General features: G+C 40.0%; 1 protein-coding gene across 3 annotated transcripts in view; it reads left to right on the forward strand.

The window, feature by feature from the left end:
* Positions 1-26963, forward strand: part of LHFPL2 (LHFPL tetraspan subfamily member 2) — a 126275-nt gene that overhangs the window by 83864 nt on the left and 15448 nt on the right. The gene's annotated exons all lie outside the window — the stretch shown is intronic.

The following is a 26963-nucleotide window of genomic DNA, read 5'->3' on the forward strand; positions in this document are numbered from 1 at the left end:
GTAGTTTTGAACTATGGTGTTCCGATTCTTTCCTGGACTTTTGCAAAACAGGTGTAATAAAAGTCAAACGTATATCCTCATAAAGACGACAACGTAATAGTACATGTGAAGCAGTTTCAACTTCCAATGAGCCACAAGGGCAGACCCGTGCTGTGTATGGTTTACCCTCAAATCTGCCCTGAAGTAAGGCAGAAGGGAGAACGTTGAATCTGGCGAGGGTAAAAGACCGTCTGTATTTGGGTACCTGAAGACCTGACAGATAGTTAGCTGGAGAGAAACCTCTCCCATGGTCCCTTATTGCTGGCTGTTTGATCATTTCGCTCATGTGGCATTGTAATTCTACGTCCCAGATACGCTGGCGAATTGTAGTCCTAGCTTTCTCGAAGCCTGTCACTATCAGGGTCTGCTGTGGGATCCCCAAGCCTTTAAGCTTTTCCAGCAGTGTAGCTTTCCATTTGGATTGGTAGGTATCTAATAAGGTTAAAGGTGCCAGCCCAACCGGGAAGAAAATAAGCTTTAGCCAATAATGGATCTTCAATATCCATATCCGAGTACTGATAGGAATTTGCCCAACCTCCAGACGGACCGCTATGTTGGATACGCAAGAGGGGATCCCCAGCAGGCAGCGGAAAAACTTAGTTTGAAATGCCTCTAAGAGAGTAAGGTTTTTAAAGCTGCAGATCTGGGATCCATATAACAATTGTGATAGTATTTTGGCAGCAAAGACCTGGGAGGCTGCCGGTATGCGTTGGCCCCCTTTCCCATAGAAGAATCTTATTAACGCTTTGGTAGATCTTTCTGCATTTGCAATAGTATTATTAATCTGAAAGCGCCAGGAGCCCCTTTCCTGGAAGGTTACACCCAGGTATTTAAAGGTTGCTACCTGTTCTATTGAGCGATTGCCTATTCTCCATTTGTGCCTCCTCCTTTTTTTAGAGAACACCATGACTTTGGATTTGTTGTAGTTAATTGTTAGTTGTTCGGTGCTGCAGTATTTGGTAAGAGATCTCAAAAGTTTTCTTAATCCAACACAAGAAAAGGAAATTAAAACTGTGTCATCCGCATATAAAAGGACCGGGAGGGGCGTACCAGCCAATTTGGGGGGATGGGCATTTTCTTTCTCCATATTTCCTACTAGCGAGTTGATATAGAAGTTAAATAAAGTAGGCGCAAGGACACACCCTTGCCTGACCCCCTGATGGATTTGGATTTCCTTGGATAGGTGGCCCTGTCGGTCACACCTTACCCGGATCCGTGTATTTTCATATAGACTGTGGATGAGATATAGTAGGCGTTTATTTATATTTGCGGCGCTTAGCTTTCCCCAAAGCCTGTCCCTCGGTATTAAATCAAAAGCAGATTTGAAATCTATAAAGGCCACGTATAGGGAACCTCCTTTTCTTGATGTATATTTTTTTTTTTTTGTAAGAATTTTTATTGGTTTTACAGAATAATTTTAAACAATACAAACAAATAAAAAAAGACATACAAACATGTAAAATTTCATAACCTTTTTTTCATGTCCCTCTCTTCTCGGACTCCCCCAATCCTCCCCTTCCTACATCCCAATTTCCAAAATTTATTTCAGCAAATTCTAATTAATTTTATCAAATATATTTTTTCTTATTCTTTTCTTCAACTTAATCTTATGTCACTGTAATCTCCTTTTCTTTCTCCAAACCTCGACATTTTAACATTCCTCAATTTTATAATAGTTCTTAAGGTAAATTTTAAATTTCTTCCAATCTTCTTCCGCCGTCTCTTTCCCCTGCTCACGGATTCTGCCAGTCATCTCAGCCAGTGTCATATAGTCTATTACCTTCATCTGCCACTCTTCCAAGGTGGGTAATTCTTCTGTCTTCCAATACTTTGCGATGAGTATTCTTGCTGCTGTCGTAGCATACATAAAGAAATTTCTATCTTTCTTTGACACCAATTGGCCGACAATGCCCAAGAGAAAGGCCTCTGGTTTCTTAGAAAAAGTACATTTAAGTACCTTTTTCATTTCATTATATATCATTTCCCAGAAAGCCTTAATCTTCGGGCACGTCCACCAAAGATGATAAAAAGTACCTTCCGTTTCTTTACACTTCCAACACTTATTATCAGGCAAATGATAAATTTTTGCTAGCTTGACTGGGGTCATGTACCACCTATAGATCATTTTCATAATATTTTCCTTTAAGGCATTACATGCCGTAAATTTTATACCAGTGTTCCACAACCATTCCCAGTCAGCAAACATAATGTTATGACCAATGTCCTGTGCCCACTTAATCATAGCTGATTTAACTATTTCATCTTGTGTATTCCATTTCAGCAGCAGATTATACATTTTTGACAAATTCTTAGTATTGGATTCTAACAGTTCAATTTCTAATTTTGATTTCTCCACCTGGAATCCAATTTTCCTGTCTTGTTTATGTACCTCCATTATTTGATAATAATGGAGCCAATCTCGAACCTTGGGTTTCAATTTCTCATAGCTCTGTAACTTCAATTTATCTCCATCTTGTTCCAAAATTTCCCAATACTTTAGCCATTCAGCTTCCATATTAAGCTTTTTCAGCGCTGTAGCCTCTAAAGGTGACAACCATCTAGGGGTTTTACTTTCCAACAAATCTTTATATCTTATCCAAACGTTATATAATGCTTTCCTGACAATATGGTTTTTAAAGGCCCTATGCACCTTAATTTTATCATACCATAGATATGCATGCCAACCAAATGTATTATTAAAACCTTCTAAGTCCAAGATATCTGTATTCTCGAGGAGCATCCATTCTTTCAGCCAGCAAAATGCTGCTGCTTCATAATACAGTTTTAAGTCCGGCAGGGCAAACCCCCCTCTTTCTTTTGCATCCGTCAGTATTTTAAATTTTATTCTGGGCTTTTTGCCCTGCCAGACAAATTTCGAGATATCCTTCTGCCACCTCTTGAAACAATCTATCTTGTCCAGAATTTGTAATGTTTGGAACAAAAATAACATTCTAGGCAATACATTCATCTTGATAGCTGCAATTCGGCCTAACATTGACAATCTCAAATTTGACCATATTTCTAGATCTTTTTTAATTTCCGACCAACATTTTTCATAATTGTCTTTATACAAGTTCGAATTCTTAGATGTCAAATAAACCCCTAGGTATTTCACCTTCTTTACCACTGTCAAACCTGTTTCATTCTGGAACTTCTCCCTTTCCATGACTGTCAAATTTTTTTCCAAAACTTTAGTCTTTTGTTTATTCAATTTAAATCCGGCCACCTGACCAAATTCTTGAATTAGCTCCAACACCCTTTTTGTACTAGTGTCTGGCTCTTGTAAAGTAAGTACTAAATCATCTGCAAAGGCCCTTAACTTGTAATGTTTGGCTCCGACCTGTACACCTTTAACCTGCTGGTCATCTCTAATCATATTAAGCAACACCTCCAGAACAGAAATAAAAAGTAAAGGGGAAATTGGGCACCCCTGTCGTGTCCCTTTTTCTATTTTAAATTCTTCAGTTATCACATTATTTACAATCAACTTAGCCTTTTGTTCAGCGTATATGGCACCCATACCATTCTCAAATCCTTGGCCTACCCCCATCCCATGAAGATTCTTTTTCATAAAACTCCAAGAAATATTGTCAAAGGCTTTCTCCGCGTCCACAAAGATCAGAACTGCTTTAGTGTTTATATTCACCTCTAATAATTCCAGAATGTCTATTATGTTCCTCACATTATCTGATAAATGCCTTTTTGGGAGAAAGCCTGCTTGGTCCTTATGAATCTTCTCCATCAACACTCTTTTCAATCTTTTTGCCAGAATGTCTGCAAAAATTTTATAATCCACATTAAGTAATGATATTGGGCGGTAGTTCTTAAGTTGAGTCTTTTCAGTCTCTGTCTTTGGTATGAGTGTAATATACGCTTCTTTCCACGATTCTGGTGCCCTTTTCCCCTCCAAGATCTCATTACAGACTTCCTTTAATGGTTGTACCAACCACTCCTTCAAAGCTTTATAGTATCTGGAAGTCAGTCCATCTGGTCCTGGAGATTTGCCCAGTTGCATATTTTGAATGGCACTCTCTATCTCTTGATCTGTTATTCTCTGGTTTAGATCCACCTTACTTTGGTAGGAGATTTTTTGTAGTCCATACTTTTTAAGGAATTCGTCTATATCTTCTTCCTTCTGCGGTCCTTGTGAATATAGCTTTTTAAAATAACTCAAAAAACAGTTTCTTATCTCGTTAGGTTTAGAAATATTCTTTCCATCCACTTCTAGACTTGTAACTGTATTTAGTTTCTGTCTTTTCTTCAGTTGCCAAGCCAGAAGCTTACCACATTTATCTGCTGATTCAAAAGTCTTTTGTCTCATTTGTTTTATCTTCCATTCAATCTCTTGATTCATCAATTCCATATATTGTGTCTGGTATAACTTAATCTCTCTCAGAATCTCCTGGGACTTTGGTTTTGATCTCAATTTCTTCTCTCCTTCTTTTATCTTTTCCAAGATCTTATCCTTCTTCTCATTTTGCTTTCTCTTTTTTACTGAATTTTGTTGAATTAAAAATCCTCGCATCACTGCTTTGCTTGCGTCCCATATCACTCTTTTTTCTACATCAGTTTTTAGATTTATTTCAAAATAGTCCTTTAAAGTTTTTTGGGCCTTTCTATGGATCTCCTCGTCTCGAAATAGGTTGTCATTCATCCTCCATCTGAATTGACCAGTTACTGTAAATTTCATCTCCATCTTCACGGCGTTATGGTCGGAGCAAGTCTTTGGACAGATTTCCACTTTCTTAATCTTTGGAGCCAACCCACTAGTAATCCAAATTTGATCGATTCTGGTCCAGGTCATCATTGCTTCAGAGAAGAAGGTTCCCTCTCTCTCGAGAGGGTTCCTTGTTCTCCATATATCAATCAAGTCCATATTTTCAGTCATTTCAAAGAAAGTCTTTGGTAGTCTCCCATCTCTGGTAATTACCTGTCTTTGTGCTTTATCCATATTTGTAGATACCACTCCGTTCATATCTCCCATCATAATTAATTTGTAATCCAAATAGTCCAACAATGTCTCATGCAGCTTCTTAAAAAATTCTGACTTCCCTTCATTAGGTGCATAGATCCCTAGTATCAAAAAATTTTCACCTTGAATTTGCACTTCAATTGCCAAATATCTTCCTTGTTCATCTTTAAATATAAACTTTGGGGAAAATTTTTCTTTTGCATAGATTACCACTCCTCTTTTCTTAACTTTATCCGATGAAATAAATTCTTGGCCTAATCTCTTATTGACGAGTAATTTCCTATGCAATCTTGTTATATGAGTTTCCTGTAAACAAATTATGTCCAACTGCTCTTTTTTCAATAAATGGAATATGTTTTTCCTCCTTCGCGGAAGATTGAGTCCATTACAATTCCAGCTTAGAAGTTGCAGGGCCATCCTGAAGCTATTTACCTCCTGTCGCTCCGAGTAGTTGTTCTTCTTCTGTCGGTGATTTCAGTCCAAACGTCAGGTTTAAAATGTCTGTTGCGTCTTTCGTTTCTGATGTTATTTCCTCTCCGACTGTTCCTTTCAGAAGGTCTTCCCTGTAGTGATTTAAAAATTGATCTCGATCTTCTACTGATCTTATCCTTATTTTCCTACCTTTGAATTTGAAAGATAGGCCTTGCGGGAATTCCCACCTGAAAGGTACTTCGTTCTTCTTCAGCAATCCGACCAATTCTTTATAGTATGTTCTTGCGTCTAGAATTTCCTTTGGGATATCTTTAAAGATCTCCACAAAAGACTTTTCAATCTCGAGTGTTCTTTGAAAATGCAGGCTCAATATTTTTTCTCTTTCCTCTCTTGATCTTAATGTTATTAGGCAATCCCTTGGCTTCTTCCTGCCTTGTGCTCTTCCCAGTCTAAAAGCAGTGACTATTTTAATTTCTTCCTTCTCTAACTCCTGTTGCCAAAAATCAGAAAATTCTTTAGAAAGGAAGTTCGCCAAGTTGTCTCCTTCACTTTCAGGCACCGCTCGTAGTCTTAAGTTTCTACTTCTCCTCTCCAATTCAAGCATAGAGAGGGCCAATGTATGATCTTCTAGCTTTTTGCAAACTGGTACAATTTTTTCCTGTGTAGCATCCGCCGAGACTTTAGCCTCATCAGCAGAGACTTTGGCTTCTTCTGCGATTTTACGTATATTAGCAGAGTCCTCTAATATTTTATTAATAGATTCTGTGTTAGATGTCACCCTTTTCCCTAATTCATTCACACTTTGTGTATTCTGATCAAGTTTGATTGAGAGTTCTGTCAATTTTCTACTATTTTCCGCCCCCTGCTTTGTCAAAGATTCCAAAGACTCATTTATTTTAACCAAAGCTTGTGTTACAGGATCTGATGACATTGTTGTTCTTGTCTGACCAGTTGCAGCTGGTGCCACTGGGATGCCTGGGACTGAAATTCTTCGCTGTGAAGATTTTGTTTTGTATTGTCTCCCAGACCTGGTTGTTGTCTCTTCTGATGCACCACTCATGCCTAGCCAAGGTCACTCTCGCAGCTGTTAGTTGTTTTTCAAGGGAAATTTCCACTGCCTTAATAGTTACAGCCCAATTTGCAACAGTTATCAAAGTGTCCTCTAGGGGAACAAAGTTTCCAAAGCTACACAAAATGTCTTACAGTTCAAAATTCCCCTGAGGTTTCCCAATAGTCAATTGTAACAGTTCTTATATTTTCAGAGTTCAACAAACCAGTAATTTAATGTCTCTCCTGAGCTGAGTAGTTTGAAACAATGTAATAATCTAAGTGACAGCTCACTGACAGTTCTCTCTCTCCAGGTTCCTTTGCCCCGGCAGTCCGTTTCAGGGGTATTTGACACAGCGATAAAAAGTTTTAAAATCTTTTTCTGGCAGGTTCTAATTCCAAATTCCTCCCCCTTTTGCTCCTGCCTACCAAAAGGGGGAAAATTCACAGTTTATGTCTGGTTCTCTTCACTCTTTGCGATCTCTCAATGGTTGCAGCTTTTAATCCTTCTTTGCTTTATCCTTATGCAGTCCGGGAAAGGCTGACTTCCTTACTTTAACCAATCCCGTTTTCAGCCAAATTTCAAAAAGATAATTGTAAATCCCAATTAAGTCAGTCTTACTCACTGGTTTTACTTTGTAATCCAATTTTCAGGAAGGAATCGGCGCTCTCCGGCTATGGCGATGCGGCTTCGCTTTACAAGCTGGGTAGCGGCTCTCAGCACCGCTTCTCCCCCCGCTGCCGTTCCGGAGCCTTTAAAAAGGCTCCCTTGCGATTTCGGGGGGGCGCGATGGTGCCCACCGAGCCTCCTTGTTCACAGGCTTCCGCGCCTGTAATTTTTGAGGGTCCCCGCTTCGCCGTAGCGACAGGACCCGAACTTGTAAAGCAGACCCCCTCCGGAGCTCGGAGGGAAATCCGCCATTAACCGATGGCGCCGACCGGAAGTCTCCTTTTCTTGATGTATATTTCTCCGCAAGATGTTGGAGAACAAGGCCCTGGTCTAAGGTTGTCAGGTCACATTATAAATATGCCATTATAGATTATGATTATGGGCTTGATGCTGGGAGCTAGGAATCTGGCTCTTAGATTCAGGCTTTGGAGATACCTCTGAAATATGAACTCATTCCATCTGGACAGTTTTGTACTCCTGTTATAATGCCCACCCTGTCAACTCACCCTAACTTCTATTTTGAAATACAGACCTCCCCCTCCCCCCCCTTAAAAGGTTTAGGGCTGAAGTGCCAGTATCTTCCTTCTTTAGGAATCCCTAGCTCATTTCTTCAATGATACTTGGTATATTTAGCACACTCTCCTTCCGTATGTTGCTCTTCACTGGAATTTTAAAAAGAGAAACAATACATTATGTTAATTGCTTTGCAAACACATCATTGTGTTCTGCCCTTGGAATGCTGGTTCCTGGAGTCTCAGATCTCTGGTCAGTCTTTACTGTATTGTACACAGCTTCATTTCATCTCAGACAAGTGTCCTTGTGAGGTAGCTAAGAGTCTTTTAAATTACATTTATCTAGTTAAGAGTGGGTTCCATTCTTGATTTTGCTTCCTCTCTGAACCACAGCTGTAGTTAGCAATAACCCACAATGAACTTTGGGCTTACACGTAACCTCTCTTCACTCATCTACCTTTGTGGGCAAAAGAAAATGAAAGCTTCCACTTAGAACAGACCACAGTCTTGTGCTACATATGAACTCACGAATGCGGCTTTTTTTCTTTCAGTTTTTATTATTTCCATTAAACGTTGCAAACAACAAATATAGCCACACAAGATTATTTCAGTTCCAAGCTTGTACATAACAAAGCACAATACAGAAGCAAGAAAATCATGTACCAACGAGATATTATGAGCACTCTGCTCCTGTGTGTTTTGAGATTCATCTTATCGCAAGGATTCTGTACCTCATACATTATCCCACTTACAATGACCCCCATGTGGCCTCTTCACATAAGCACCTGAGAGACTTGGGGATATAGGATATGTTGTCCCTTATTTTGGGGAAAACTGTGGTTTTCTTTGGAGTAAGAGCAGAAGCCTTCATTCTCCTGCTGTTGTGTGCAGAGGAGAAGAGAGAGCACACAAACCTAAGGTTTTCTGAGGTTTGTTCCTGATCACCTGAGCCATGTTTTATGTGATTAACTGAAGTGGTCCCTTTGCGCTTTGCCTTTTCTTCTCTTTCATGAAAGCTTACAATACTCCCCCCCCCCCCTTTCATAGTATCTGTATTATTCCTCACATCCTTTATTTACAGATAGGTAGCCGTGTTGGTCTGCCATAGTCAAAACAAAAAAATTCCTTCCAGTAGCACCTTAAAGACCAACTAAGTTAGTTCTTGGTATGTATGAGCTTTCGTGTGCAAGCACACTTCTTCAGATACACTGGAATCCTTTATTTACTTTAGTTCTGTCATATCCGCTGTAGAACTTCACCTCTTGTATTCCTGCTTCATAAAAAGGCAACTTATCTCCTAGTGCTTTGTTAATTAACCCTCTGGGTGGTCCTCTGAATAGGATGTGTCTCCTTGGCATTGCAGCAAATCTTTGTTTCCATTAATCTGAGTCAAATGACTACACTACAGCATGGAAAGATCGGGCCTCTTTTGAGTGGGATGCAATACTGTTGGTGACACCTCCTTCTTAAACAACATGGAGAAGTTATTATGACCTACTTTCAAATTAAAGTTACCAACATAACTATGAATTTTGTTCAGTGTATTTTACTAGGCTATTTCCTCTGTCATAGTTTTGTTATATTGGTGGAGAAGTTGTAAGTTCCTTTCAATTCTGTTGCCTTGTACTTCTGCATGATTTCCTTTTGTCACGCTATGATAACAACTTGGAAGTTTAAAATCATATTAGCTCCACTGGTTCTGAACACTTCATTGCAGGGAGTTGATAGAGCAGTGTGTGTATGTCTGGGGTAGATGTGAATTGGTTGAGGCACCTTTTAGTATCCTGCATAATATATTATCTGAGGACAATGTTGTTGCACCCTGTGTATGTGAGGATTCCTCTATGGGTAAAGTTCTGTTGAAGTAACACTGCCCTCATGTGGTGGAGGGTAATGGGAATGCTGACTTCTTTCTTTCCTCTTTGTCAAAATTTTACTCTCTCCTTTTACTCTCTTTCCATTCTCCATAGACTTCCTGTAAATACTGTTTTTTACTTGAATACTTAACTCAGCTCTGCCTCTTCCTGTGTACTGTATTGTAACACTGGCTAACATTCTGTTTCAGATTTATGTTTGGCAGTCTCTCTTAATTGCTCTTTACTACCTACTATTGTTTTTCCCCCATTCCTTGTAATTTGTTCCACCTTGTACCAAGTGCTTGCTGCAAATATTCACTGCTCCTCTACCACCCACATAGCTGTGTGTCTTATTTATTCTTTGTTTCTTCTCTTTAACAAACTCAAGCTTTAATTGCTTTCTGTATATTGCTTCTATCCTGACATCCTATGAGTGTCTTTCAGAACACACTGGTTTAAAATTAAGAAGACCGGGTTTGTATTGCAAATTTAAATATCAATCTGTGCATTTACTGTTCAGGTGCCTCTCTTCACCCTTCCTTCCTTCCTTCCTTCCTTCCTTCCTTCCTTCCTTCCACCCATCCCTTGAAGATGACCACCCAAATATTTACTAAAACATGAAAGTGATGTTTTAGTAATCAAGAGAATCTAAATTATGAGATGATGAATCAAAAGTATAAATAGTACAAACCTAGTGTCTAAAGTCTTTTTAAAAAATTGGGGCTGAATAAATTGCTCAGAGAGGGATGGATCTTTGTTTTTCTTCTAGACTGTCAGAAGTGTAAGACCGCATTCTCGCATCACAGCAGTACTAATGAGTTTGGGTCCTGACCTGCAGTTTCTCTGTGCCCTAATAATATCCACAAGGCTTTCATCAGAAATACAGATGCAATTACTACTTCCTTGCATCGCATATCTCTTCTTTTTGGAGATTGTTTAGTCGTTTAGTCGTGTCCGACTCTTCGTGACCCCATGGACCAGAGCACGCCAGGCACTCCTGTCTTCCACTGCCTCCCGCAGTTTGGTCAGACTCATGTTTGTGGCTCTTTTTGGAGATAGAATAATATAATTGGAGATGTGAATTCATTTGAAGTAGCTAGGTTTCTGCCTCTCTTCCTATCTTGGGCTGCAGCTCCCTCCTTACACCATTTATTCTGCTATCACCAGGTTGGACTCTGCTTTCCTTTTGGGTAAAGACAAAGGCAAAGTAGGTGTTGAGCAGTTCTGCCTTCTCTCTGTCGCCCAATAGCATTTCTCCATCTTCTCCACACAGAGGACCTACTACAGTACTTGCATGTTCTTCCTATTGCTTCAAACATAGCCAAATAAACCTTTTAGAATTATTTTAGACATTATTTTAAAATATTATCCCGTATTATTTGGTGGGATTAGATCTTGTCCACAAACAGCATAGGCACTACTTAAAACATTACAACAACCAGCCAAAATCTGTGACACCTACATCCGATCTCCAGGGAAACAGCCACCATCCTAATATGCTGATAAAGCCCAAACCCTGGTCTCTGTGTCTCTTACTCTGTTTCTGACTTAAACTGCAGTCTCTCTTCAAGGATGTCTGGATTACCTCTGGAAGGAAGGAGAAAGGCTTGCCTGCTTACCTGATGGGGTTCCTTTTCCAGTTCAGAATATTCTAAAAATATTCAGTATTAAGAGCAATTGCCTAGGCATTTTGTTTCCATGGAAACATATCACCTATCGTGGAAGAAGGCATGTGCCAACTTTGCCAGGATCACCAAGGCAATTTCCACTAGGCTTCTCCTGTCTAAATGTCCAGTCATAAAAAAGGAAAAGAGAATGTAGCACAAAAGCATGCAGGGAATAGAGAATATGTTCATGGAAGGAAAGCCTGGAAAAGGTGAACTTTCAGCTGCTTGCTTGTCAGGAAGCAAGGTGTTCCACAGGAACATACGGACACAGGACAGAGTACAGAAAAGGTGAGGGAAGAGGGAGATTAAGGGCAGAAGAGATTGTAAACTCTTGAAAGCAGGGGCCAGAGGTTTAAGATGAATGTGATACAGAAAGGGAACCCAGTGAAAAATAGAAAGAATAGGGAAAATAACAAACTAAGAACCAAAAAAATTCCTTCCTGTAGCACCTTAAAGACCAACTAAGTTAGTTCTTGGTATAAGCTTTCGTGTGCATGCACACTTCTTCAGATACACTGAAACAGAAGTTACCAGATCCTTCTATATATTGAGAAGGTGGGGAGGGGTATTACTTAGAAGGGTGGTGGGAATCGGAGATTGGCAGATAGCTGAGATGAGCCTGTTGACGATACCCCTAATACCCCTCCCCACCTTCTCAATATATAGAAGGATCTGGTAACTTCTGTTTCAGTGTATCTGAAGAAGTGTGCATGCACACGAAAGCTTATACCAAGAACTAACTTAGTTGGTCTTTAAGGTGCTACAGGAAGGAATTTTTTTATTTCGACTATGGCAGACCAACACGGCTACCCATCTGTAACTGAAACTAAGAACCAGAGAAACTAAGAATCACAACCGATTTTGAGAACTGAAGAATGTTGAAGACTGATCAGGAGAGAAAAAACTAGAAGGTCATCAGTGTAAAAACTATAACTAATATTAATTAAATGAATAATAGTTGCAAGGAAGGAAAGATAAATAAATACAGTGGTACCTTGGGTTACATACGCTTCAGGTTACATACGCTTCAGGTTACAGACTCCGCTAACCCAGAAAAATAGTACCTCAGGTTAAGAACTTTGCTTCAGGATGAGAACAGAAATCGTGCTCTGGCAGCGCGGCGGCAGCGGGAGGCCCCATTAGCTAAAGTGGTGCTTCAGGTTAAGAACAATTTCAGGTTAAGAACGGACCTCCAGAACGAATTAAGTTCTTAACCCAAGGTACCACTGCAGGAGGAAAGGGCTGAGAGAAACAGATTTTTGGGGGTATCCAAAGAGAAAGAAAAGAGGAACGATGAGACAAACTGAAAAAGGAGGAACTCGTGAAATAACTTTCCCAAGAAAAAATCTAGAGAGTTCAAAGAGGCAAAAAGGATAATGTAGTCATCAGTATTGAAAACTGAAACAGTTGAAAAAGGAGAACTGACTGATGGCCACAAGTTCTAACTGAAAGAACACCATAAGTAACTGTTGGAAAAGATGGGGGGGGGGGTTAGGTGAATGAAAACAACAACACTGGGGAATAAAAGATGAGGTGGCAAGGGAAGATTGGAAATATGTCTGGCATATTTTTTCTTTTTAGAATTGGAAGGACAATATCAGTTTTGAAAGGAACAAGAAATGAAGGAGCCACCCATTTTGAGAAACTTAGGCAGAACAGAATCATATCAAGGGGATTCTTTTTAAAAACAAAAAAAAACAAAAACCTGAAACATTAGCAAAATAACCTCAGTCAGGGTTGCATGAATGAGAGAGGAAGGGAGAGAGAATGCAGGGTTGTAAAACAAAGTGAAGAAGATGAAGTAACTGACAGAGGAGAGACACAAATTGAATTGATTTATTAGTAAAATATCGAGAAAAGAAATGAAGAAAGAATGGGAAAATATTAAAATACTTACACCCTTGTCTTTCTGACCCTGAAGCAGCTAATGGTCATCATAAAAGCCTACATGCCAGTTAAGTAAACATCACTTGTCCTAATGCTGAACTCAGTCCCAGCATGATAGATTTGTAGCCAAAAGAGAATTACTGAGCAACAAGAAGGTAGTACCTGCATGCTTAGTTAAATCCTGAGGTATGGACTTTTTAAAAAAGATAGCCTTAGGGGACAATTCCCCTTCCATAAAACCCTTTAAAAATTATTTTTTTAAAGCAAACATAAAAACCGGAGTTGTATTTAACCAGCAGCTAAAGAACAAAAAAAATCAGAACTGGTAAACTCATTAGAGTTACTTCTTAGAGTGTCCTGTGCAAATGTACATCTACACAGATATGTTTTGCCTGCCTTGTTGCCAGAGGGAAAAATAAAAGTAGTTCAGCTGAATCTCCTGGACTAAGAATTCTACCACCTGACTGTCACCACCAAAAAGGCCCTGCCCCATGTGCCATGGAGTAAGGCCTCTCTTGACCATCAAAGCGTATCTGTAGGGTCATATGGGTTAAGACAGGCTTCCTCAACCTTGGCCCTCCAGATGTTTTGAGACTACAATTCCCATCATCCCTGACCACTGGTCCTGCTAGCAAGGGATCATGGGAGTTGTAGGCCAAAAACATCTGGAGGGCCGAGGTTGAGGAAGCCTGGGTTAAGACAATCCTTAAGGATCAAAAACAATGGGACTGAGATATTTTAATTGCTGTTAGGCATTAAGTAATATGAATGCATTGGAAAAGTTGCATGTAGAACTTTGAGTAAATAAATAAAATTAAAATAAGTAAAAGCAGCACTTTAAATTGGGCCTGGAAATAATTTGATCTGAAAAACAGGCTCCTGTTAGCATTGATTTTGCATTAACTGGAGTTCTGGATATTTTTCAAATGTGGCCCAGTGTAGAGCACGTTATAGCAATCTAAACAGAATATTACCAAGCTGTGCATAAGGACACATTAGGTGCACCAAATTGGGAAGAGATGACAGGAAAAAGCATAAGAAATTGCATGGGGAGAAAAGTAAACTTACTTAGCCAAAAATAAAGTAAGTGAAAATGAAGGCAACACAAACTTGCAGCGAGCAAAACCTGTAGGAGAGCAAATCTTGAGCCAAAGTCACTTGGAGGCTCATGTGCAGGAACTGTGATAGTGGAGATTGTGATGGAGCCAGAGCTGAGGGGAGAAGGAAATGCAAGAGCAAAGAGACAAGGGCGCAAAATAATCAAATGAGAAAGAAACAGCTGGGGGAAAGCTGCAAAAGTGGCTGATGTAGAAACAAACAATAGGCAGCAGAGGAATGAGCCAGGGTTCTTTTAGTGAAAATAGCTCCTCATAGACTGCATAAACAGCGCATACTGTATTACATTTACACAATACATACTATGGCATTCACACATTTGTACATGCTACACCTAAACTGAAGCATGTGAATGGAGTTAGAAAACCTGAAGAGTTGGTGCCTATCAACTTAAAAATAAATAAAGCACTTGGTAAAGCATGAGCTATAAATCAGTAAGTCATGTGATTTATTCTGCATGCTGCTTTCTCATACATTGTTCCCGACTGAGATGCTGTCTGTCACAAGTGGCTGTTAAGCAAGTTTCATTTCCTGCAGTTCATATCTCATGATCTGTCCGCAAAATACCGACACAACATCTTTCTTGTAACTGACCTAAAATGCGACATTTGTGAACGGTTTAAATTCAACAAAGAATGATTTTATTCACACAAGTCCTAGTCAGGATGCTGGGTCTTTTACTCAGGGCGCTTCGGAACGTATACATTTCCTATACAGAAATGTGATTGTGGGAGATGGGAGTCTGAGAACAACATGTAGCTTGTAATGTGTGGTGATAAGGGAATCTAATTGCCCAGCTGTGTCAAGTCCAGCTCCAACTGGTTTGGGTTGCTAAAAGTTCAATAGCCAGTTTAGCACTTCTGAACCAACCGGTTTGTTTATGGTTCATGTGGAAAAATTAAAATGCCACCTGCATTATTTATTTCATTTTTATCCTGCCTTTCTTCCACATAGCTCAAGGTGGCATCCATGATTCTCCCCTGCCCCTTCCATTTTATTCTTACAACAATCCTGTGATGTAGATTAGGTTGAGAGATAGTGAATGACCAAAGGTTACCTTTATGGCTGAGTGGAACTTAGAATACGGATCTCACCAAGCATAGTGCAATCACCACATTGGCTCTCAATTAGGATACTGAATTGCATGAGTGAGGAGAGATGTTAATATCCTTCTACATGCTTCTTCTCCAATCTGAGCCAGCAGATAAAGGAGTTGGAAAATCCCAAGGAATATAAAATTCCTGCCAGTATTAGTGATTTAATTCTGGTTGGGTATGTATATTAAAAGCCTTTTCAATCATGCATGTTCAACACTTGTTGCCTGCAGAGTGGCATGTGTGAATCAAATTCCCAACACAAATCTAGTTCTGCAGTTACAGATAGGTAGCCGTGTTGGTCTGCCATAATCAAAATAAAAAAATCCTTCCAGTAGCACCTTTAAGACCAACTGAGTTAGTTCTTGGTATGAGCTTTCGTGTGCAAGCACACTTCTTCAGATACACTAGTTCTGCAGAAAGAACTTATGTATCCCCTTCAAAGCAAGGGATTATCAATGCTGCAAGTCACTGTTACATGTGCATCTGTTTTATTAGAAAGTTGTGACCAATTGTGCACAGATTCAAGTAGCAAAAGAGAGGCATGTGAAGCATCATATGAGATGAAATACATAAAGGTAAAGGTAAAGGACCCCTGACAGTTAATTCCAGTCGTGAATGACTCTGGGGTTGCGGCGCTCATCTCACTGTACTGGCCGAGGGAGCCAGCATTTGTCCGCAGACAGTTTTTCCGGGTCATGTGGCCAGCATGACAAAGCCACTTCTGGCAAGACCAGAACAGCGCACGGAAATGCCGTTTACCTTCCTGCCGGAGCGGTACCTATTTATCTACTTGCACTTTGACGTGCTTTCGAACTGCTAGGTTGGCAGGAGCTGGGAACAATGGGAGCTCACCCCGTCGCGGGGATTCAAACTGCAGACCTAATCGGCAAGCCCTAGGCTCAGTGGTTTAGACCACAGTGCCACCCGACCGGATGAAATGCATACTGTTGTGCTCAAACTAGTTTGTTAAGAAAATCCCCAAACTCGGTTCTATGTGTGACTCTGGGTCAGCTCCCTGCGGTAGTTTATTGTTGTACATTGTTTTTAAATTTATTGTTGTACATTGTTTTAATTGTTTTCCTTCTGTGACTGTACCCCCAAGTGTGTTTTATAAGCTGGTCTCCGACCGTAATAAATTATCTATCTATCTATCTATCTATCTATCTATCTATCTATCTATCCTGTTGTGTGTTTATCCCACACAGATGTAGTTTGTAGGAAAGCAGAAATATTTACCCATGTGTACTAATGAAGCACTATAACAGAGCCACAGTGGGAAATTGTTCTTTACTGAAGTTTTTTGGTTTTGGTAATTCCTGGGTTTTGTGCTCAGACCGGCCAAACAATACAGATTTTAGAATAGCAATGCGAAGTTGATTTATGGTGAAAGTCTACTATCAAACCCTTTTCAAGAGAACAAGTCTGTAAATTTAATTTTCTCATTTTTCAAAGTATTAAGTTTAGTTCTTCACATTTCTACTTTAATTTGAGGGTTTCTTTTTTGGGAGGGGAATCCCTCATAAAAATTAATCAGTGTTTAAGTGCAAATTTCCCCAATGCACACATTTTTGCAAGCAATTTTTGCTGATATAATACATTTTATGTAATATTTTCACTAATAGATACATTTTAATACATACTTTGTCCCAGTATACAATTTTTGAACACATCATTTGGTTGGGAAACTGCATCACAAAATTCAGATAACATTGAATATTAAAGGATAGCTGTGTTTTGGTTTTCTTATTGTTTCAGAAAGTGCAATTTAGGTATTAAAATTCTAACTGAACCAAATTTCTTCTCCATCACTACCCTTGTGTTGTGATTTTTTTGTAGTACCTGAAAGCATGTGCTTTTTAACAAAATGTGGGTCAGCTATACAATTGACCTTGGGATGTTAACTCTTACAAAATGCCTGACTGACTAGCTGGAGTTAAGTAAGAAGTCACTTTCAGACATCTCAAAACTGGATCACAGTAGTTCTCGGCACCAGATGTATTTAAGCTTGTAATGCAGGTCAGTTAGAGGAAAGCATGGTGTTATTTTGTTAGACTGTGAAAAAGTCATATGATAGTTGATGTACCATATCTCAATTCAGCATCAGCTGGTACAAAATCTGCTTGGGTGGATAAAGCCAAAGTCTACATGTGACTCCATCTTGGGTGTATTTCTAGCTTATTTCTTCAATCTGTGCAGCTGAGGAGGAAAATTTAAGTCATATATTAGGAAGAACTTCACACCCATAAATAGATGGAGGAAAATATTAAGGGAAGTTTTCAAACACTGGTAGTTTTAAAAATAGGCTAAACACTTGTTAGGGGTGGCTTGACATAATTGGCAGGCACTGTTACTTAAAAGTAAAGAAAGTAAACGACAAGAGCCTTTTATGTTTCTGGGTTCTTCTAGTTCACTCTTTGCTTTTTAAATTTTGTATGAGTTAGTGAATGTTCGGATGTTTTGAATGGCTGAAAGAGGCAAGAGGCAGTGAATATCTTTGCTTTGGATCAATCCCAGCTTGGCAATTTGTAGCACATATTGAAATACTTTATTTATTTACTTATTTGTAAACTTATTTGTAATTTTTATAGGTCACCTTTCAACCAAATGTTCTCAAAGCATATTCCACTTAATATTTTAAAGGTAAAAATGAGCAGCTTGGATCAGACCTGGAAATAAAGTAGCAACCAGTGAAGCTGTTTCTAAGTAGGCATTATATTTTTGTTTGTTTGTACTAAAATTTCTACCTGCCTTTCTGTATCAACTATAATCTAAGTGGCTTTATAATTGAGCCCTTTAATATGTTCATACCAACCTATACCCAGCAACAGTAAGATGCCCACTTTATGCTGAAATTTCCAGTGTCTTCAAGGGCAGCCCCACATAGTAGATATTACAGTAATCTAATCTAGAAATATCCAGTGCATAAATGGTGGTAGCCAGTGCCTGTGTTGCAGCAACTGGTGCACCAACTGAACACTGAAATAGATCTACAGTCTTCCATTCAGCATGGGCCTCCTGACACATAGATGCATTTTGGCTTCCTATCTCTATCTAAAATCTGTCCTGTGTATAAAGTGATAATAATAATAATGCAGCCCACTATTTATCTGCTTGTCAAATTTCCTCAGCACCTACCATCTAAAGACATAGCCTGTGAAGTCGGTAGAATGGGGTTCTTTAGGGGAACTCTCAGAATATGCTGAACTGTTCTTTATTCAGGAACAGTTTGTGTTAATGCACATATAAAGCATTAATTATCCACACAGCAGTTGCTCATCTTTCCCCCCTTTTTAAAAAAAGTTCAGTTTTAGAAGTCCAGATTTAGAGCAGGAGAAGAGCATTCCAAGGTTGTTCTAATTACAGGAGAATGAGCATTTGGCTCTGGTTGGGAGGATGATGTTATTGTATGCATACAAGAAAGGGGGTTTGATCTGGGACTCCAGGACCTTGAATGATTTCATCTAGAATGATTTCATCTGGTACAAAAGAGTGAAAACCTCTCATTTCCCTCCCAACTGATACATTCTTGAGCAGTTACGTTGCGCCAGTATTTGTGGCCAATGTTGCTCTGGGTAACAGCTCTCTGTACCCCCCAGGGACTTGCACCTTTCTTTTGAGATACCAAGAAATACCATGCTGTCTACATTCCTTTTCCCATATAGAAGATTTAATATGTTTTGCAAGTACAGCAAATCTTCGGTAAGTTTTCAAAACACAATGCTATGGCCACGGGCCTAAGGAATTTGAAATGCAATAACAAAGAGTAATTGGAACAAACCCATAGTCCGGGAAATTGGAGCTTCGATGATGTTGAAAAACATTACGAGTATGACCTCTTTACCACTGAAGGACAATATGTCAGGTTTTGCTGACATGAGATTGTACAGCTATGAATCACAACCTTAGGGTATTAGGAACATAGGAAGTTGCCATATACTGAGTCAGACCATTGGTCCACCTGGCTCATTATTGTCTACATTGACTGGCCATGACTCTTGAGGATTTCAGGCAGCGCTACCTGAAGATGCCTAGGATTGAACCGGGGACATTCCACATGCAAAGCACATGCTCTAACCTGGAGCTGCAGCCCATCGTCTAGTTCAGTGTTCCCCAAGCTTGGGTCTCCAGCTGTTTTGGGGCTACAACTCTCATCATCCCTAGCTAGCAGGACCAGTGGCTGGGGATGATGGGAACTGTAGTCAAAAAACAGTTGGAGACCCAAACACTGGTCTAGTTGATGTATATGTACATTTCATGTTGTTTATCACTTCACTTTTCATGTTACACATAGAGCAGGGTGGCATATTTCCTTTCTAGCATTAGAAATCTCTATCATCTATCTATCTATCTATCTATCTATCATCATCTATCTGTCTATCTATCTGTCTATACTAGTTTTATGCATGTAATTGTTGCCTTATGTGTCACAACCATTTGGAAATCCAGGGAAGCAGAGGTGTAGTAATGCTTGGTCAGGTATCTGCTTGTCCACCTAGTTTAATAATAATAATAAATAATAATAATAATACCCCACCCATCTGGCTGCATTCCCCCAGCTACTCTGAATGACTTACAGCATATATTGAAACATAATAAAACATCAAACATTAAAAACTTCCTGATGCTGGGCTGCATTCAGATGTCTTCTAAAAGTTGTGTAGTTCTTTATCTCCTTGACATCTGAAGGGAGGGCATTCCACAGGAAGGGCGCCACTGCTGAGAAGGCCCTCTGCCTGGTTCCTTGTAACTTCACTTCTCACAGTAAGAGAACCACCAGAAGACCCTCGGAGGAGGACCTCAATGTCTGGGTTGAGCGATGGGGGTGGAGACGTTCCTTCAGGTGAACCACGTGGCATACTAAGGGATAGGTGACCCATGGATCCATCCCCAGGGATTTCCTATCTCTTGCCCCTGCATAGGCACTGGTTCTAGGGATAATACATCAGCTATTTTCTCCCATGTAACCTGAAGCACAGGCTAAGGCTCACTTGTGTTCTCTTCGCAGTTCAACATCAGCAGAGGTTCTGGCAGATTTTTGCATTTTATGCGCTTCAGATGCTCGCTGCTGTATGCAAATGAAGGCATGAAGCAGCTGAGGTACATAAGGGGAGGATTCTTAAAGAAACCCTGTAGCTACTTGGTAGTGGTGGTGAGGTAAAGGACTTAAAGATCCCTGTGCCTGGAGAAGTGATTAACCATGTAACCCTATACATGTCTAATCAGCAGTTTGAGTCCAATGGCAGTTTACTCCTGGGTACGTGGGTATAGGATTTCAGCCTGACATGCATAGTAAGGCAAAATCTTTGCCAAAATCTTTTTACTGCCCCCACACAGTAGGAAGGTGTTAAAGAGCCCTTTGCCTGGGCCTCATCCTGTGTAGGAGTGAATAGGGTCAGTATTACTGACTGTTCTGGTCTCCAGGTTATAGTCAATGCTAGTGCTATTCAGAGTAGACCCACTGAAATAAATGGGCCTAAGTAATGCCTATCAGTTTCGTGGGTCTACTCTTAAATAGGACTTGTTCAGTTAAAATTAGGGGCCCATTTATAAGTGTAGTTATCAGCAAAAGATATCATTTACCTGCTTCTTATCCTCTCCTGCATTCAGTGGAATACTGAGATCTGCAGTGGAGACCAGAGAGAGAATGCTGGTAAAACAAGAGTAGATCTATTCTGAAAAGACTGAGATGTCAGAATTTTGATTAATACTCATATCTGCTTTTTTAAAGCATGTATGGAAAATACATTTGAAGCATGTTCAATGAGACAGGAAATAGCAGCAGTTACAGCCAAATGCACTAGTATCCATTATCTAGTTTGCTCTTCCTCTGCATAGAGTAAGCTATAGGAACATCTCAGTAGGAGGCGTAATGGAAATGAGAGCTTAGCCAAGTTGTACTAAGCTGGCTGGAAGCCTCCTATTTTTTTCATGAGCGCAACCAACATGAGTTCGTATGTGTGTCTTTAAATGGCAATAATTTAAAACCATCAGCATCTAAATAGCCACTACCTCTGTTATTCATCGCTCAAAGCATTCTCAGAATGTGGTAGATCCACTAATGAATAACAGCTCATGAAACCAGTGCCAAGGCTCTAGCAGCCCTTCCTCATTTTAGACATCAAGATGTTAACCTTGTGTTTGGTAAACAAAAGATATACAAACCCCTCTGCATGATTTCATTGCAGACTGAATTGAGCATGAGAAGAAAAGGACTTGCTGTGCCTGCAGCTGCTGCTTTCTTTCCTCTCTCTCTCTCTCTTTTAAAAAAGGTCCCATTTCAGCTGCCTGTGTGGCCCTCACTTCAGCTGTTTATTTTAGTTGAGCCAAAAGGCACTTTTCTAAAGATGATTTATTAGTTAATAAAACAGGGGAGACTGCAAAGTTTAGGGGACTTGTGATACACATTCAGGCTCGTGCTTTCTTTCAATAGAAAATAGAATTGTAGAATTTGTACATCTAGAATGGGATGAAAGCCTTCTAGTTATCCCTCTTCCCCTTGCAATAGAGGCCAGATTCTTCATATCCCAAATAACCTTAAGGAGATTAGCCTACTACATCCTTCTAATTACCATATGCTCTAAATGGAGAGGAGGAAGGATGACTGGATCTTCTGCCAAGCAGGGAACTTGAGTAAAACAAACACGGATGGCTTAAGCAGACAATCTGTACTAACACTGTAGGCCCTACAGTATAAGAGTGTCGTGGTGGGACCTCCAGGATTAGCAACCAGTCTAATCTGTAGGTAATTCCTGTTCCAACTATGTCAATCCAAAACTCGGAATTCAGCCTTTATATCAATGTTTGGTTTTTGTTTGTTTGTTTTTGCAGTTATATATCATGCTTTGTGATGCAAAACACAGGGCAAGAAAGCTCCTCCAGAAGCTCTAATATTCAGAAGTATGTGTACTTGTCACTAAATTAATAAAAATTCTGTGTGTGTAAATTAAGGGGAAAGTGCATATGTTTGCTTATATTTTGTTCCTTTAAATACATACATACATACATACATACATACATACTGCTTCTCATTGGGTGCGGGAAACACTAAATGCATGTCCCTAACCTCTGGGAAACTGATTGGTTCCCCTTTGCCAGTGTTTGAAATTTCACCAGTTGTCACCCACAGACTTTGAAGACTACACTGCAGTCATAAGGGCTAGAAAATCTTGAGGTTACTGTGCAAAAGAAATGCCTTTTGTGTGCCTTCATTGTGAACACTTAAGAGTGTTAATGCGCACAGGAGTAGTCACAGTTTTGTGTGATTTCCACTCTTGTGTCCTGAGGAGAGAGAAAAAACAAATTACTAGGATGAGGGCATTTATCACAGTTATAGGCCACAGGATTCAGGTCCTTCAGCATCTCCAAGTGTACTGGGTTGGAGGAGACCCCTCCCTAACACCATCTCTGATCCCGTGTTTCCACCATCCTTGATCACTGGCCATGTTGGCTGGGACTGATGGCAGTTCTGGTCGAACAGCATGAGGAGGGCACCACGTTGGCTATCATTGAGAATGGCTGCCTATCCCAGTGAAAAGAATTGCTAGTATCAGGCAGTTCCTGAAATCTTTTATTGTTCTTAGCAAAACATTCAGTGCTCATTCTGCTCTGTGGAAATGTAAGTGTGAACTGTTGTCAGCTATAAAACCTTTAAAAGGAAACCGTGCAAAGAATAATAGAGAATAATTCAGTTTATGTTGGATAAACTATTCAACACATTGTTAATCCTAGGTTTTCATGATTTCATGCAGTTGCTGCCATTTCTGAATTGGCTGTTACTGACTGTCTCCCATAGACTCTAGATTGTTGATGAAATTGATAACTGGGGAAAGTTGTCTCACAACTCCAATTAAATGCCTTTTATTATTTTCAGATAGAAAAACAACTTTCTTTGTGGAATGACTGCCCCTAGAATTCATATAATGTAATAAACCTAGACAACACTGGGATCTTATTCAGGACAGGATTTTGCCTGAAAGGGAAAGTATACTCCTTTATTCTCCATGGATTATGACACTCATAAAAAGGACATTTTGGAAAATAAGAAGCTCTGCCATGGATTATAAACTGGTTGAAACAGCCAAGCTAATTAGCTAGCTTTCACCACAACATAAGGCTAACAGATGATATATTGAAAGTTCCATTGAACTGATTGGGACTTGCTTCTAAATAAGCATGCATGCAGTTGCACTGATAATAATAATGACAATAATAATTTCCCTATTGATAATGATAGTCATCACTGTGCTTATGTTGCCTGTATTGATACAAATGCTACTGTTAGTAATGCTGTGTAGAGAAGAAACGAGGAATCAATTTGCAGGGAATATAGCATCATGTCATGCCTTAGCTGGATACAATCCAGTGTTCTTTTGAAAAGTCTCATCTGTGTTTGTAATGCAATAGATGGTATTTGATACAGATTAGGATATGAATCCAGGGGACCACATGGCTGCCCGGATGGTTGTTTCTGTCAACCCTTAGACCAGCCTTCCTTTCCTTGGTTCCCTGCATATATTTTGTGCCACAGCTCACAATTAGCCCCACTCAGTATGGTGAAGGCTCAGGGATGATGGGAGTTTTGCACTGAAAAATTTAGAGGGCATGAGGTTGAGGAAGGCTGTCTTACCCTAGAGTGAGGTACAGGTTTTAACGCTTTATTTTCTGTTATGGTGCCAATTTGGATCAGAGACCCATTAGCTCCAGAGTTTTGAAATCTCCTCCCCACCACCCATGGTCTCAATCCAGATTCCCCCTACAATGAAGATTTGTGCTTTAATAAGAACAAAAACCCTGCACTTAAGGGTGCAGATAGGGAACTAATATTACTATCTACTTTGAATGAGTGTATGACCCACTAGAAGAAGAAGAAGAGTTTGGATTTGATATCCCGCCTTTCACTCCCTTTAAGGAGTCTCAAAGCGGTTAACATTCTCCTTTCCCTTCCTCCCCCACAACAAACACTCTGTGAGGTGAGTGAGGCTGAGAGACTTCAGAGAAGTGTGACTGGCCCAAGGTCACCCAGCAGCTGCATGTGGAGGAGCGGAGACTCAAACCTGGTTCCCCAGATTACGAGACTACCGCTCCTAACCACTACACCACACTGGCTCTCACTAGGAAATATTTCCTTGTGCTTTGCCTCTGCATGACTCCACCAGCTACAGCCTGTCTGTTGAACCCACTTGCCTGCAGCCAGGCTAGGAATGGTAGATAAGAATGGTGTCTATTCTCATTTTAATGCAAATCTGCCTAATTCACATTTCCAGTGCATAAAATGAAACTCAGCTGTCTATGAAATTTGCATTTTGGGGTGCAAGTTTTCAACTAAAAATGCATATTAAAATGTGCATACTAGTGAACATAATGCATTAAAATGCATTACGTTGGGGGAAATGGCGTGCAGAAGATTACAAAAGTTAGTAAGACCTTTTGTTTCTTTTCTTTCTTAAAAAAAATTGCATACTTGATACAGAAATAGGGCAAACCAAATTTAACAGGAAAAATGAGATAATGAGAGAAATCAGAACTGCCAAGATTCCACCATCCCTTAGCCAGATCTGTGTGCTGTGACAGCAAGAATGACCTGAGTAGAAATGATGGCTTTAGCGTACGCTGCTAGACGCATAGCTGGAAAATGCAGGGGGATCAATTTTTTCCTTGGCACCACCTGAGGATCTCACCTCACATGATTGTGACATAGGGGTAGGGAATATTGCGTGTGCATTCTGCTCCTGGGGCTCAGTGCGGTGCTGGCAGTTCCATGCATCCAGCCTCTGCGTGGTTTTGGCTTGTGCACACCCTGTTTTTTGCACGCTATATGGGAGCTGAACCATATCTGGAAGCTTTGAACTTTGTTATCCTTGTGCTGCTCGTAATAGATGATTCAGGCTTTTATTACTTTTCCTTTCGGCATTCCGATGACATCCACACCTTGCAAAGTCAGTATGAACCTTGCTTTTTCCTGTGAACAATTTCTCTGCAGAAACTGTTCAGGTTATTCTTCTTATACCAAACCAAGTTCAGTAGCTGTGTAAGTGTTTCTCTTCCAAACTAACAACTTGTTCCAATCCATGTTGAAAATATTAATTGCTTTGCTTCCTGAGCAAGAACTCTTCACCTCCTTTTTATAGCACGGGCAGTGTCAAAAGAAACTATTATTACAGTTCCTTCCTTCCGGTGTATTATTGAAATGGGGCATGCTGAGAGAATTTGCTGTTTTGGCAGCTGATACGTTATCTCCCAGCTTTTGCTATTTACAGAGGGTGTGTTTGCACCACATGCCCATCAGTCTGCCTGACGATAACACTGCTTGTCCTTTAATTTCTGCCAGAAGTCAAGTTGTGAACTGAATTAGCTCTTTGCTTACTCTCTTTGAGTGTACCAGAGGTTGGGACATTTAATTCCCTTTTAAAATTAAGAAAATACACCAATCATCTCCCTAATAAAGCTTCACTTTCCGTCATCCGTTATAAAATTAACTGGTGTCTATATTAAACCAACCTTTTTTGGTTCCTCTCTTCATAGGCTAAGAACATCCACCCACCAAGTCATATAAGATCAATGTTGCACTCTCTAGATTTTATTGGTCTACAGCTTCCATCAGCCCCAGCCACCATCGCCAATGTTCAGAAATAATAGGAGTTGTAGTTTGACAACATATAGAAGGCCACAGATTAGGGAAAACTGATGTAGAGCATTCCGCCTTTTTAGTATTTGGTGGTGGATGGTACACACAATTTTACTAGATCCTTGTGGCAAACCTCTGAATGATTTGTTGTGCTGAAGTCCCCTTGCATGGTTTCTGCTTAAAGAGCAACTACAGCTTATTTATTTAAATTACACTTCTCCCCTCTCTTGCTTGAGGAGTTCAGAGTGGTCTCAGGTGGTCTCCAATTCAGGTAATTTACAGGGCCTAAACATACTTAGTAACTTCAGTGGCATAAATGCATCTTCTGCCCTCTGGTTTGCTCAAGTGCACCAGGCTTTATTCTGTAGTGCAAACAAAATTAACTATTCCCTCTACGTCCATTGTTATGTATGCATAATTGTGCTTTCTACCACACGAAGCTGTCCAAATGATAAGATAAAACTTTCAAGGTCCTTCTATAACAGTGGTTCCCAAACGTTTTCCCCCATGGACCACTTGAAAATTATTCATGATCCACTTAATGATTTTCCTGCCTCTTGTAGCAATTGCAATGCACTGGATGCTGTATGATTCTTTATTGCTTCTTTTATTTCTTATATTTTTATTGCGTTGCAGTTTGTATTCTCAGACATGCCATGAACTACCTGAATGATGGTTATGGACCACTGTTGGTTCATGGACCACAGTTTGGGAACCCGCGTCCTATAGGTTGTCCCACCTTCAAAGGTCAGATCAATGGTGGCGAAAGGGGACTCTTCAGCTCTAGCCACCCAATCTGTGGAATGCTTTCCCCAGGGAGGCTTCCCTGGCACAAACTCTCATCCTTCCAGTGCCAGAAGAAGATCTTTTCATTCACCCCAGCTTCTGCACTATTAGATCAAGTTTATTTTCTCTGGTGCTCTCTGTTGATTTTTATTTTTTTACAGTTTCTATTTTTGTCTTTAAATATTGATCGCAAGCCACCCTAGAATTTGTCAAGCCTAAATAAAATACTCTGTTAAAGCCACAGAAAAACCTTCTGAT

This window comes from Podarcis pityusensis, assembly GCF_964106645.2.
Source record: "Podarcis pityusensis genome assembly, chromosome: 11".
NCBI classification, from domain to species: Eukaryota; Metazoa; Chordata; class Lepidosauria; order Squamata; family Lacertidae; genus Podarcis; species Podarcis pityusensis.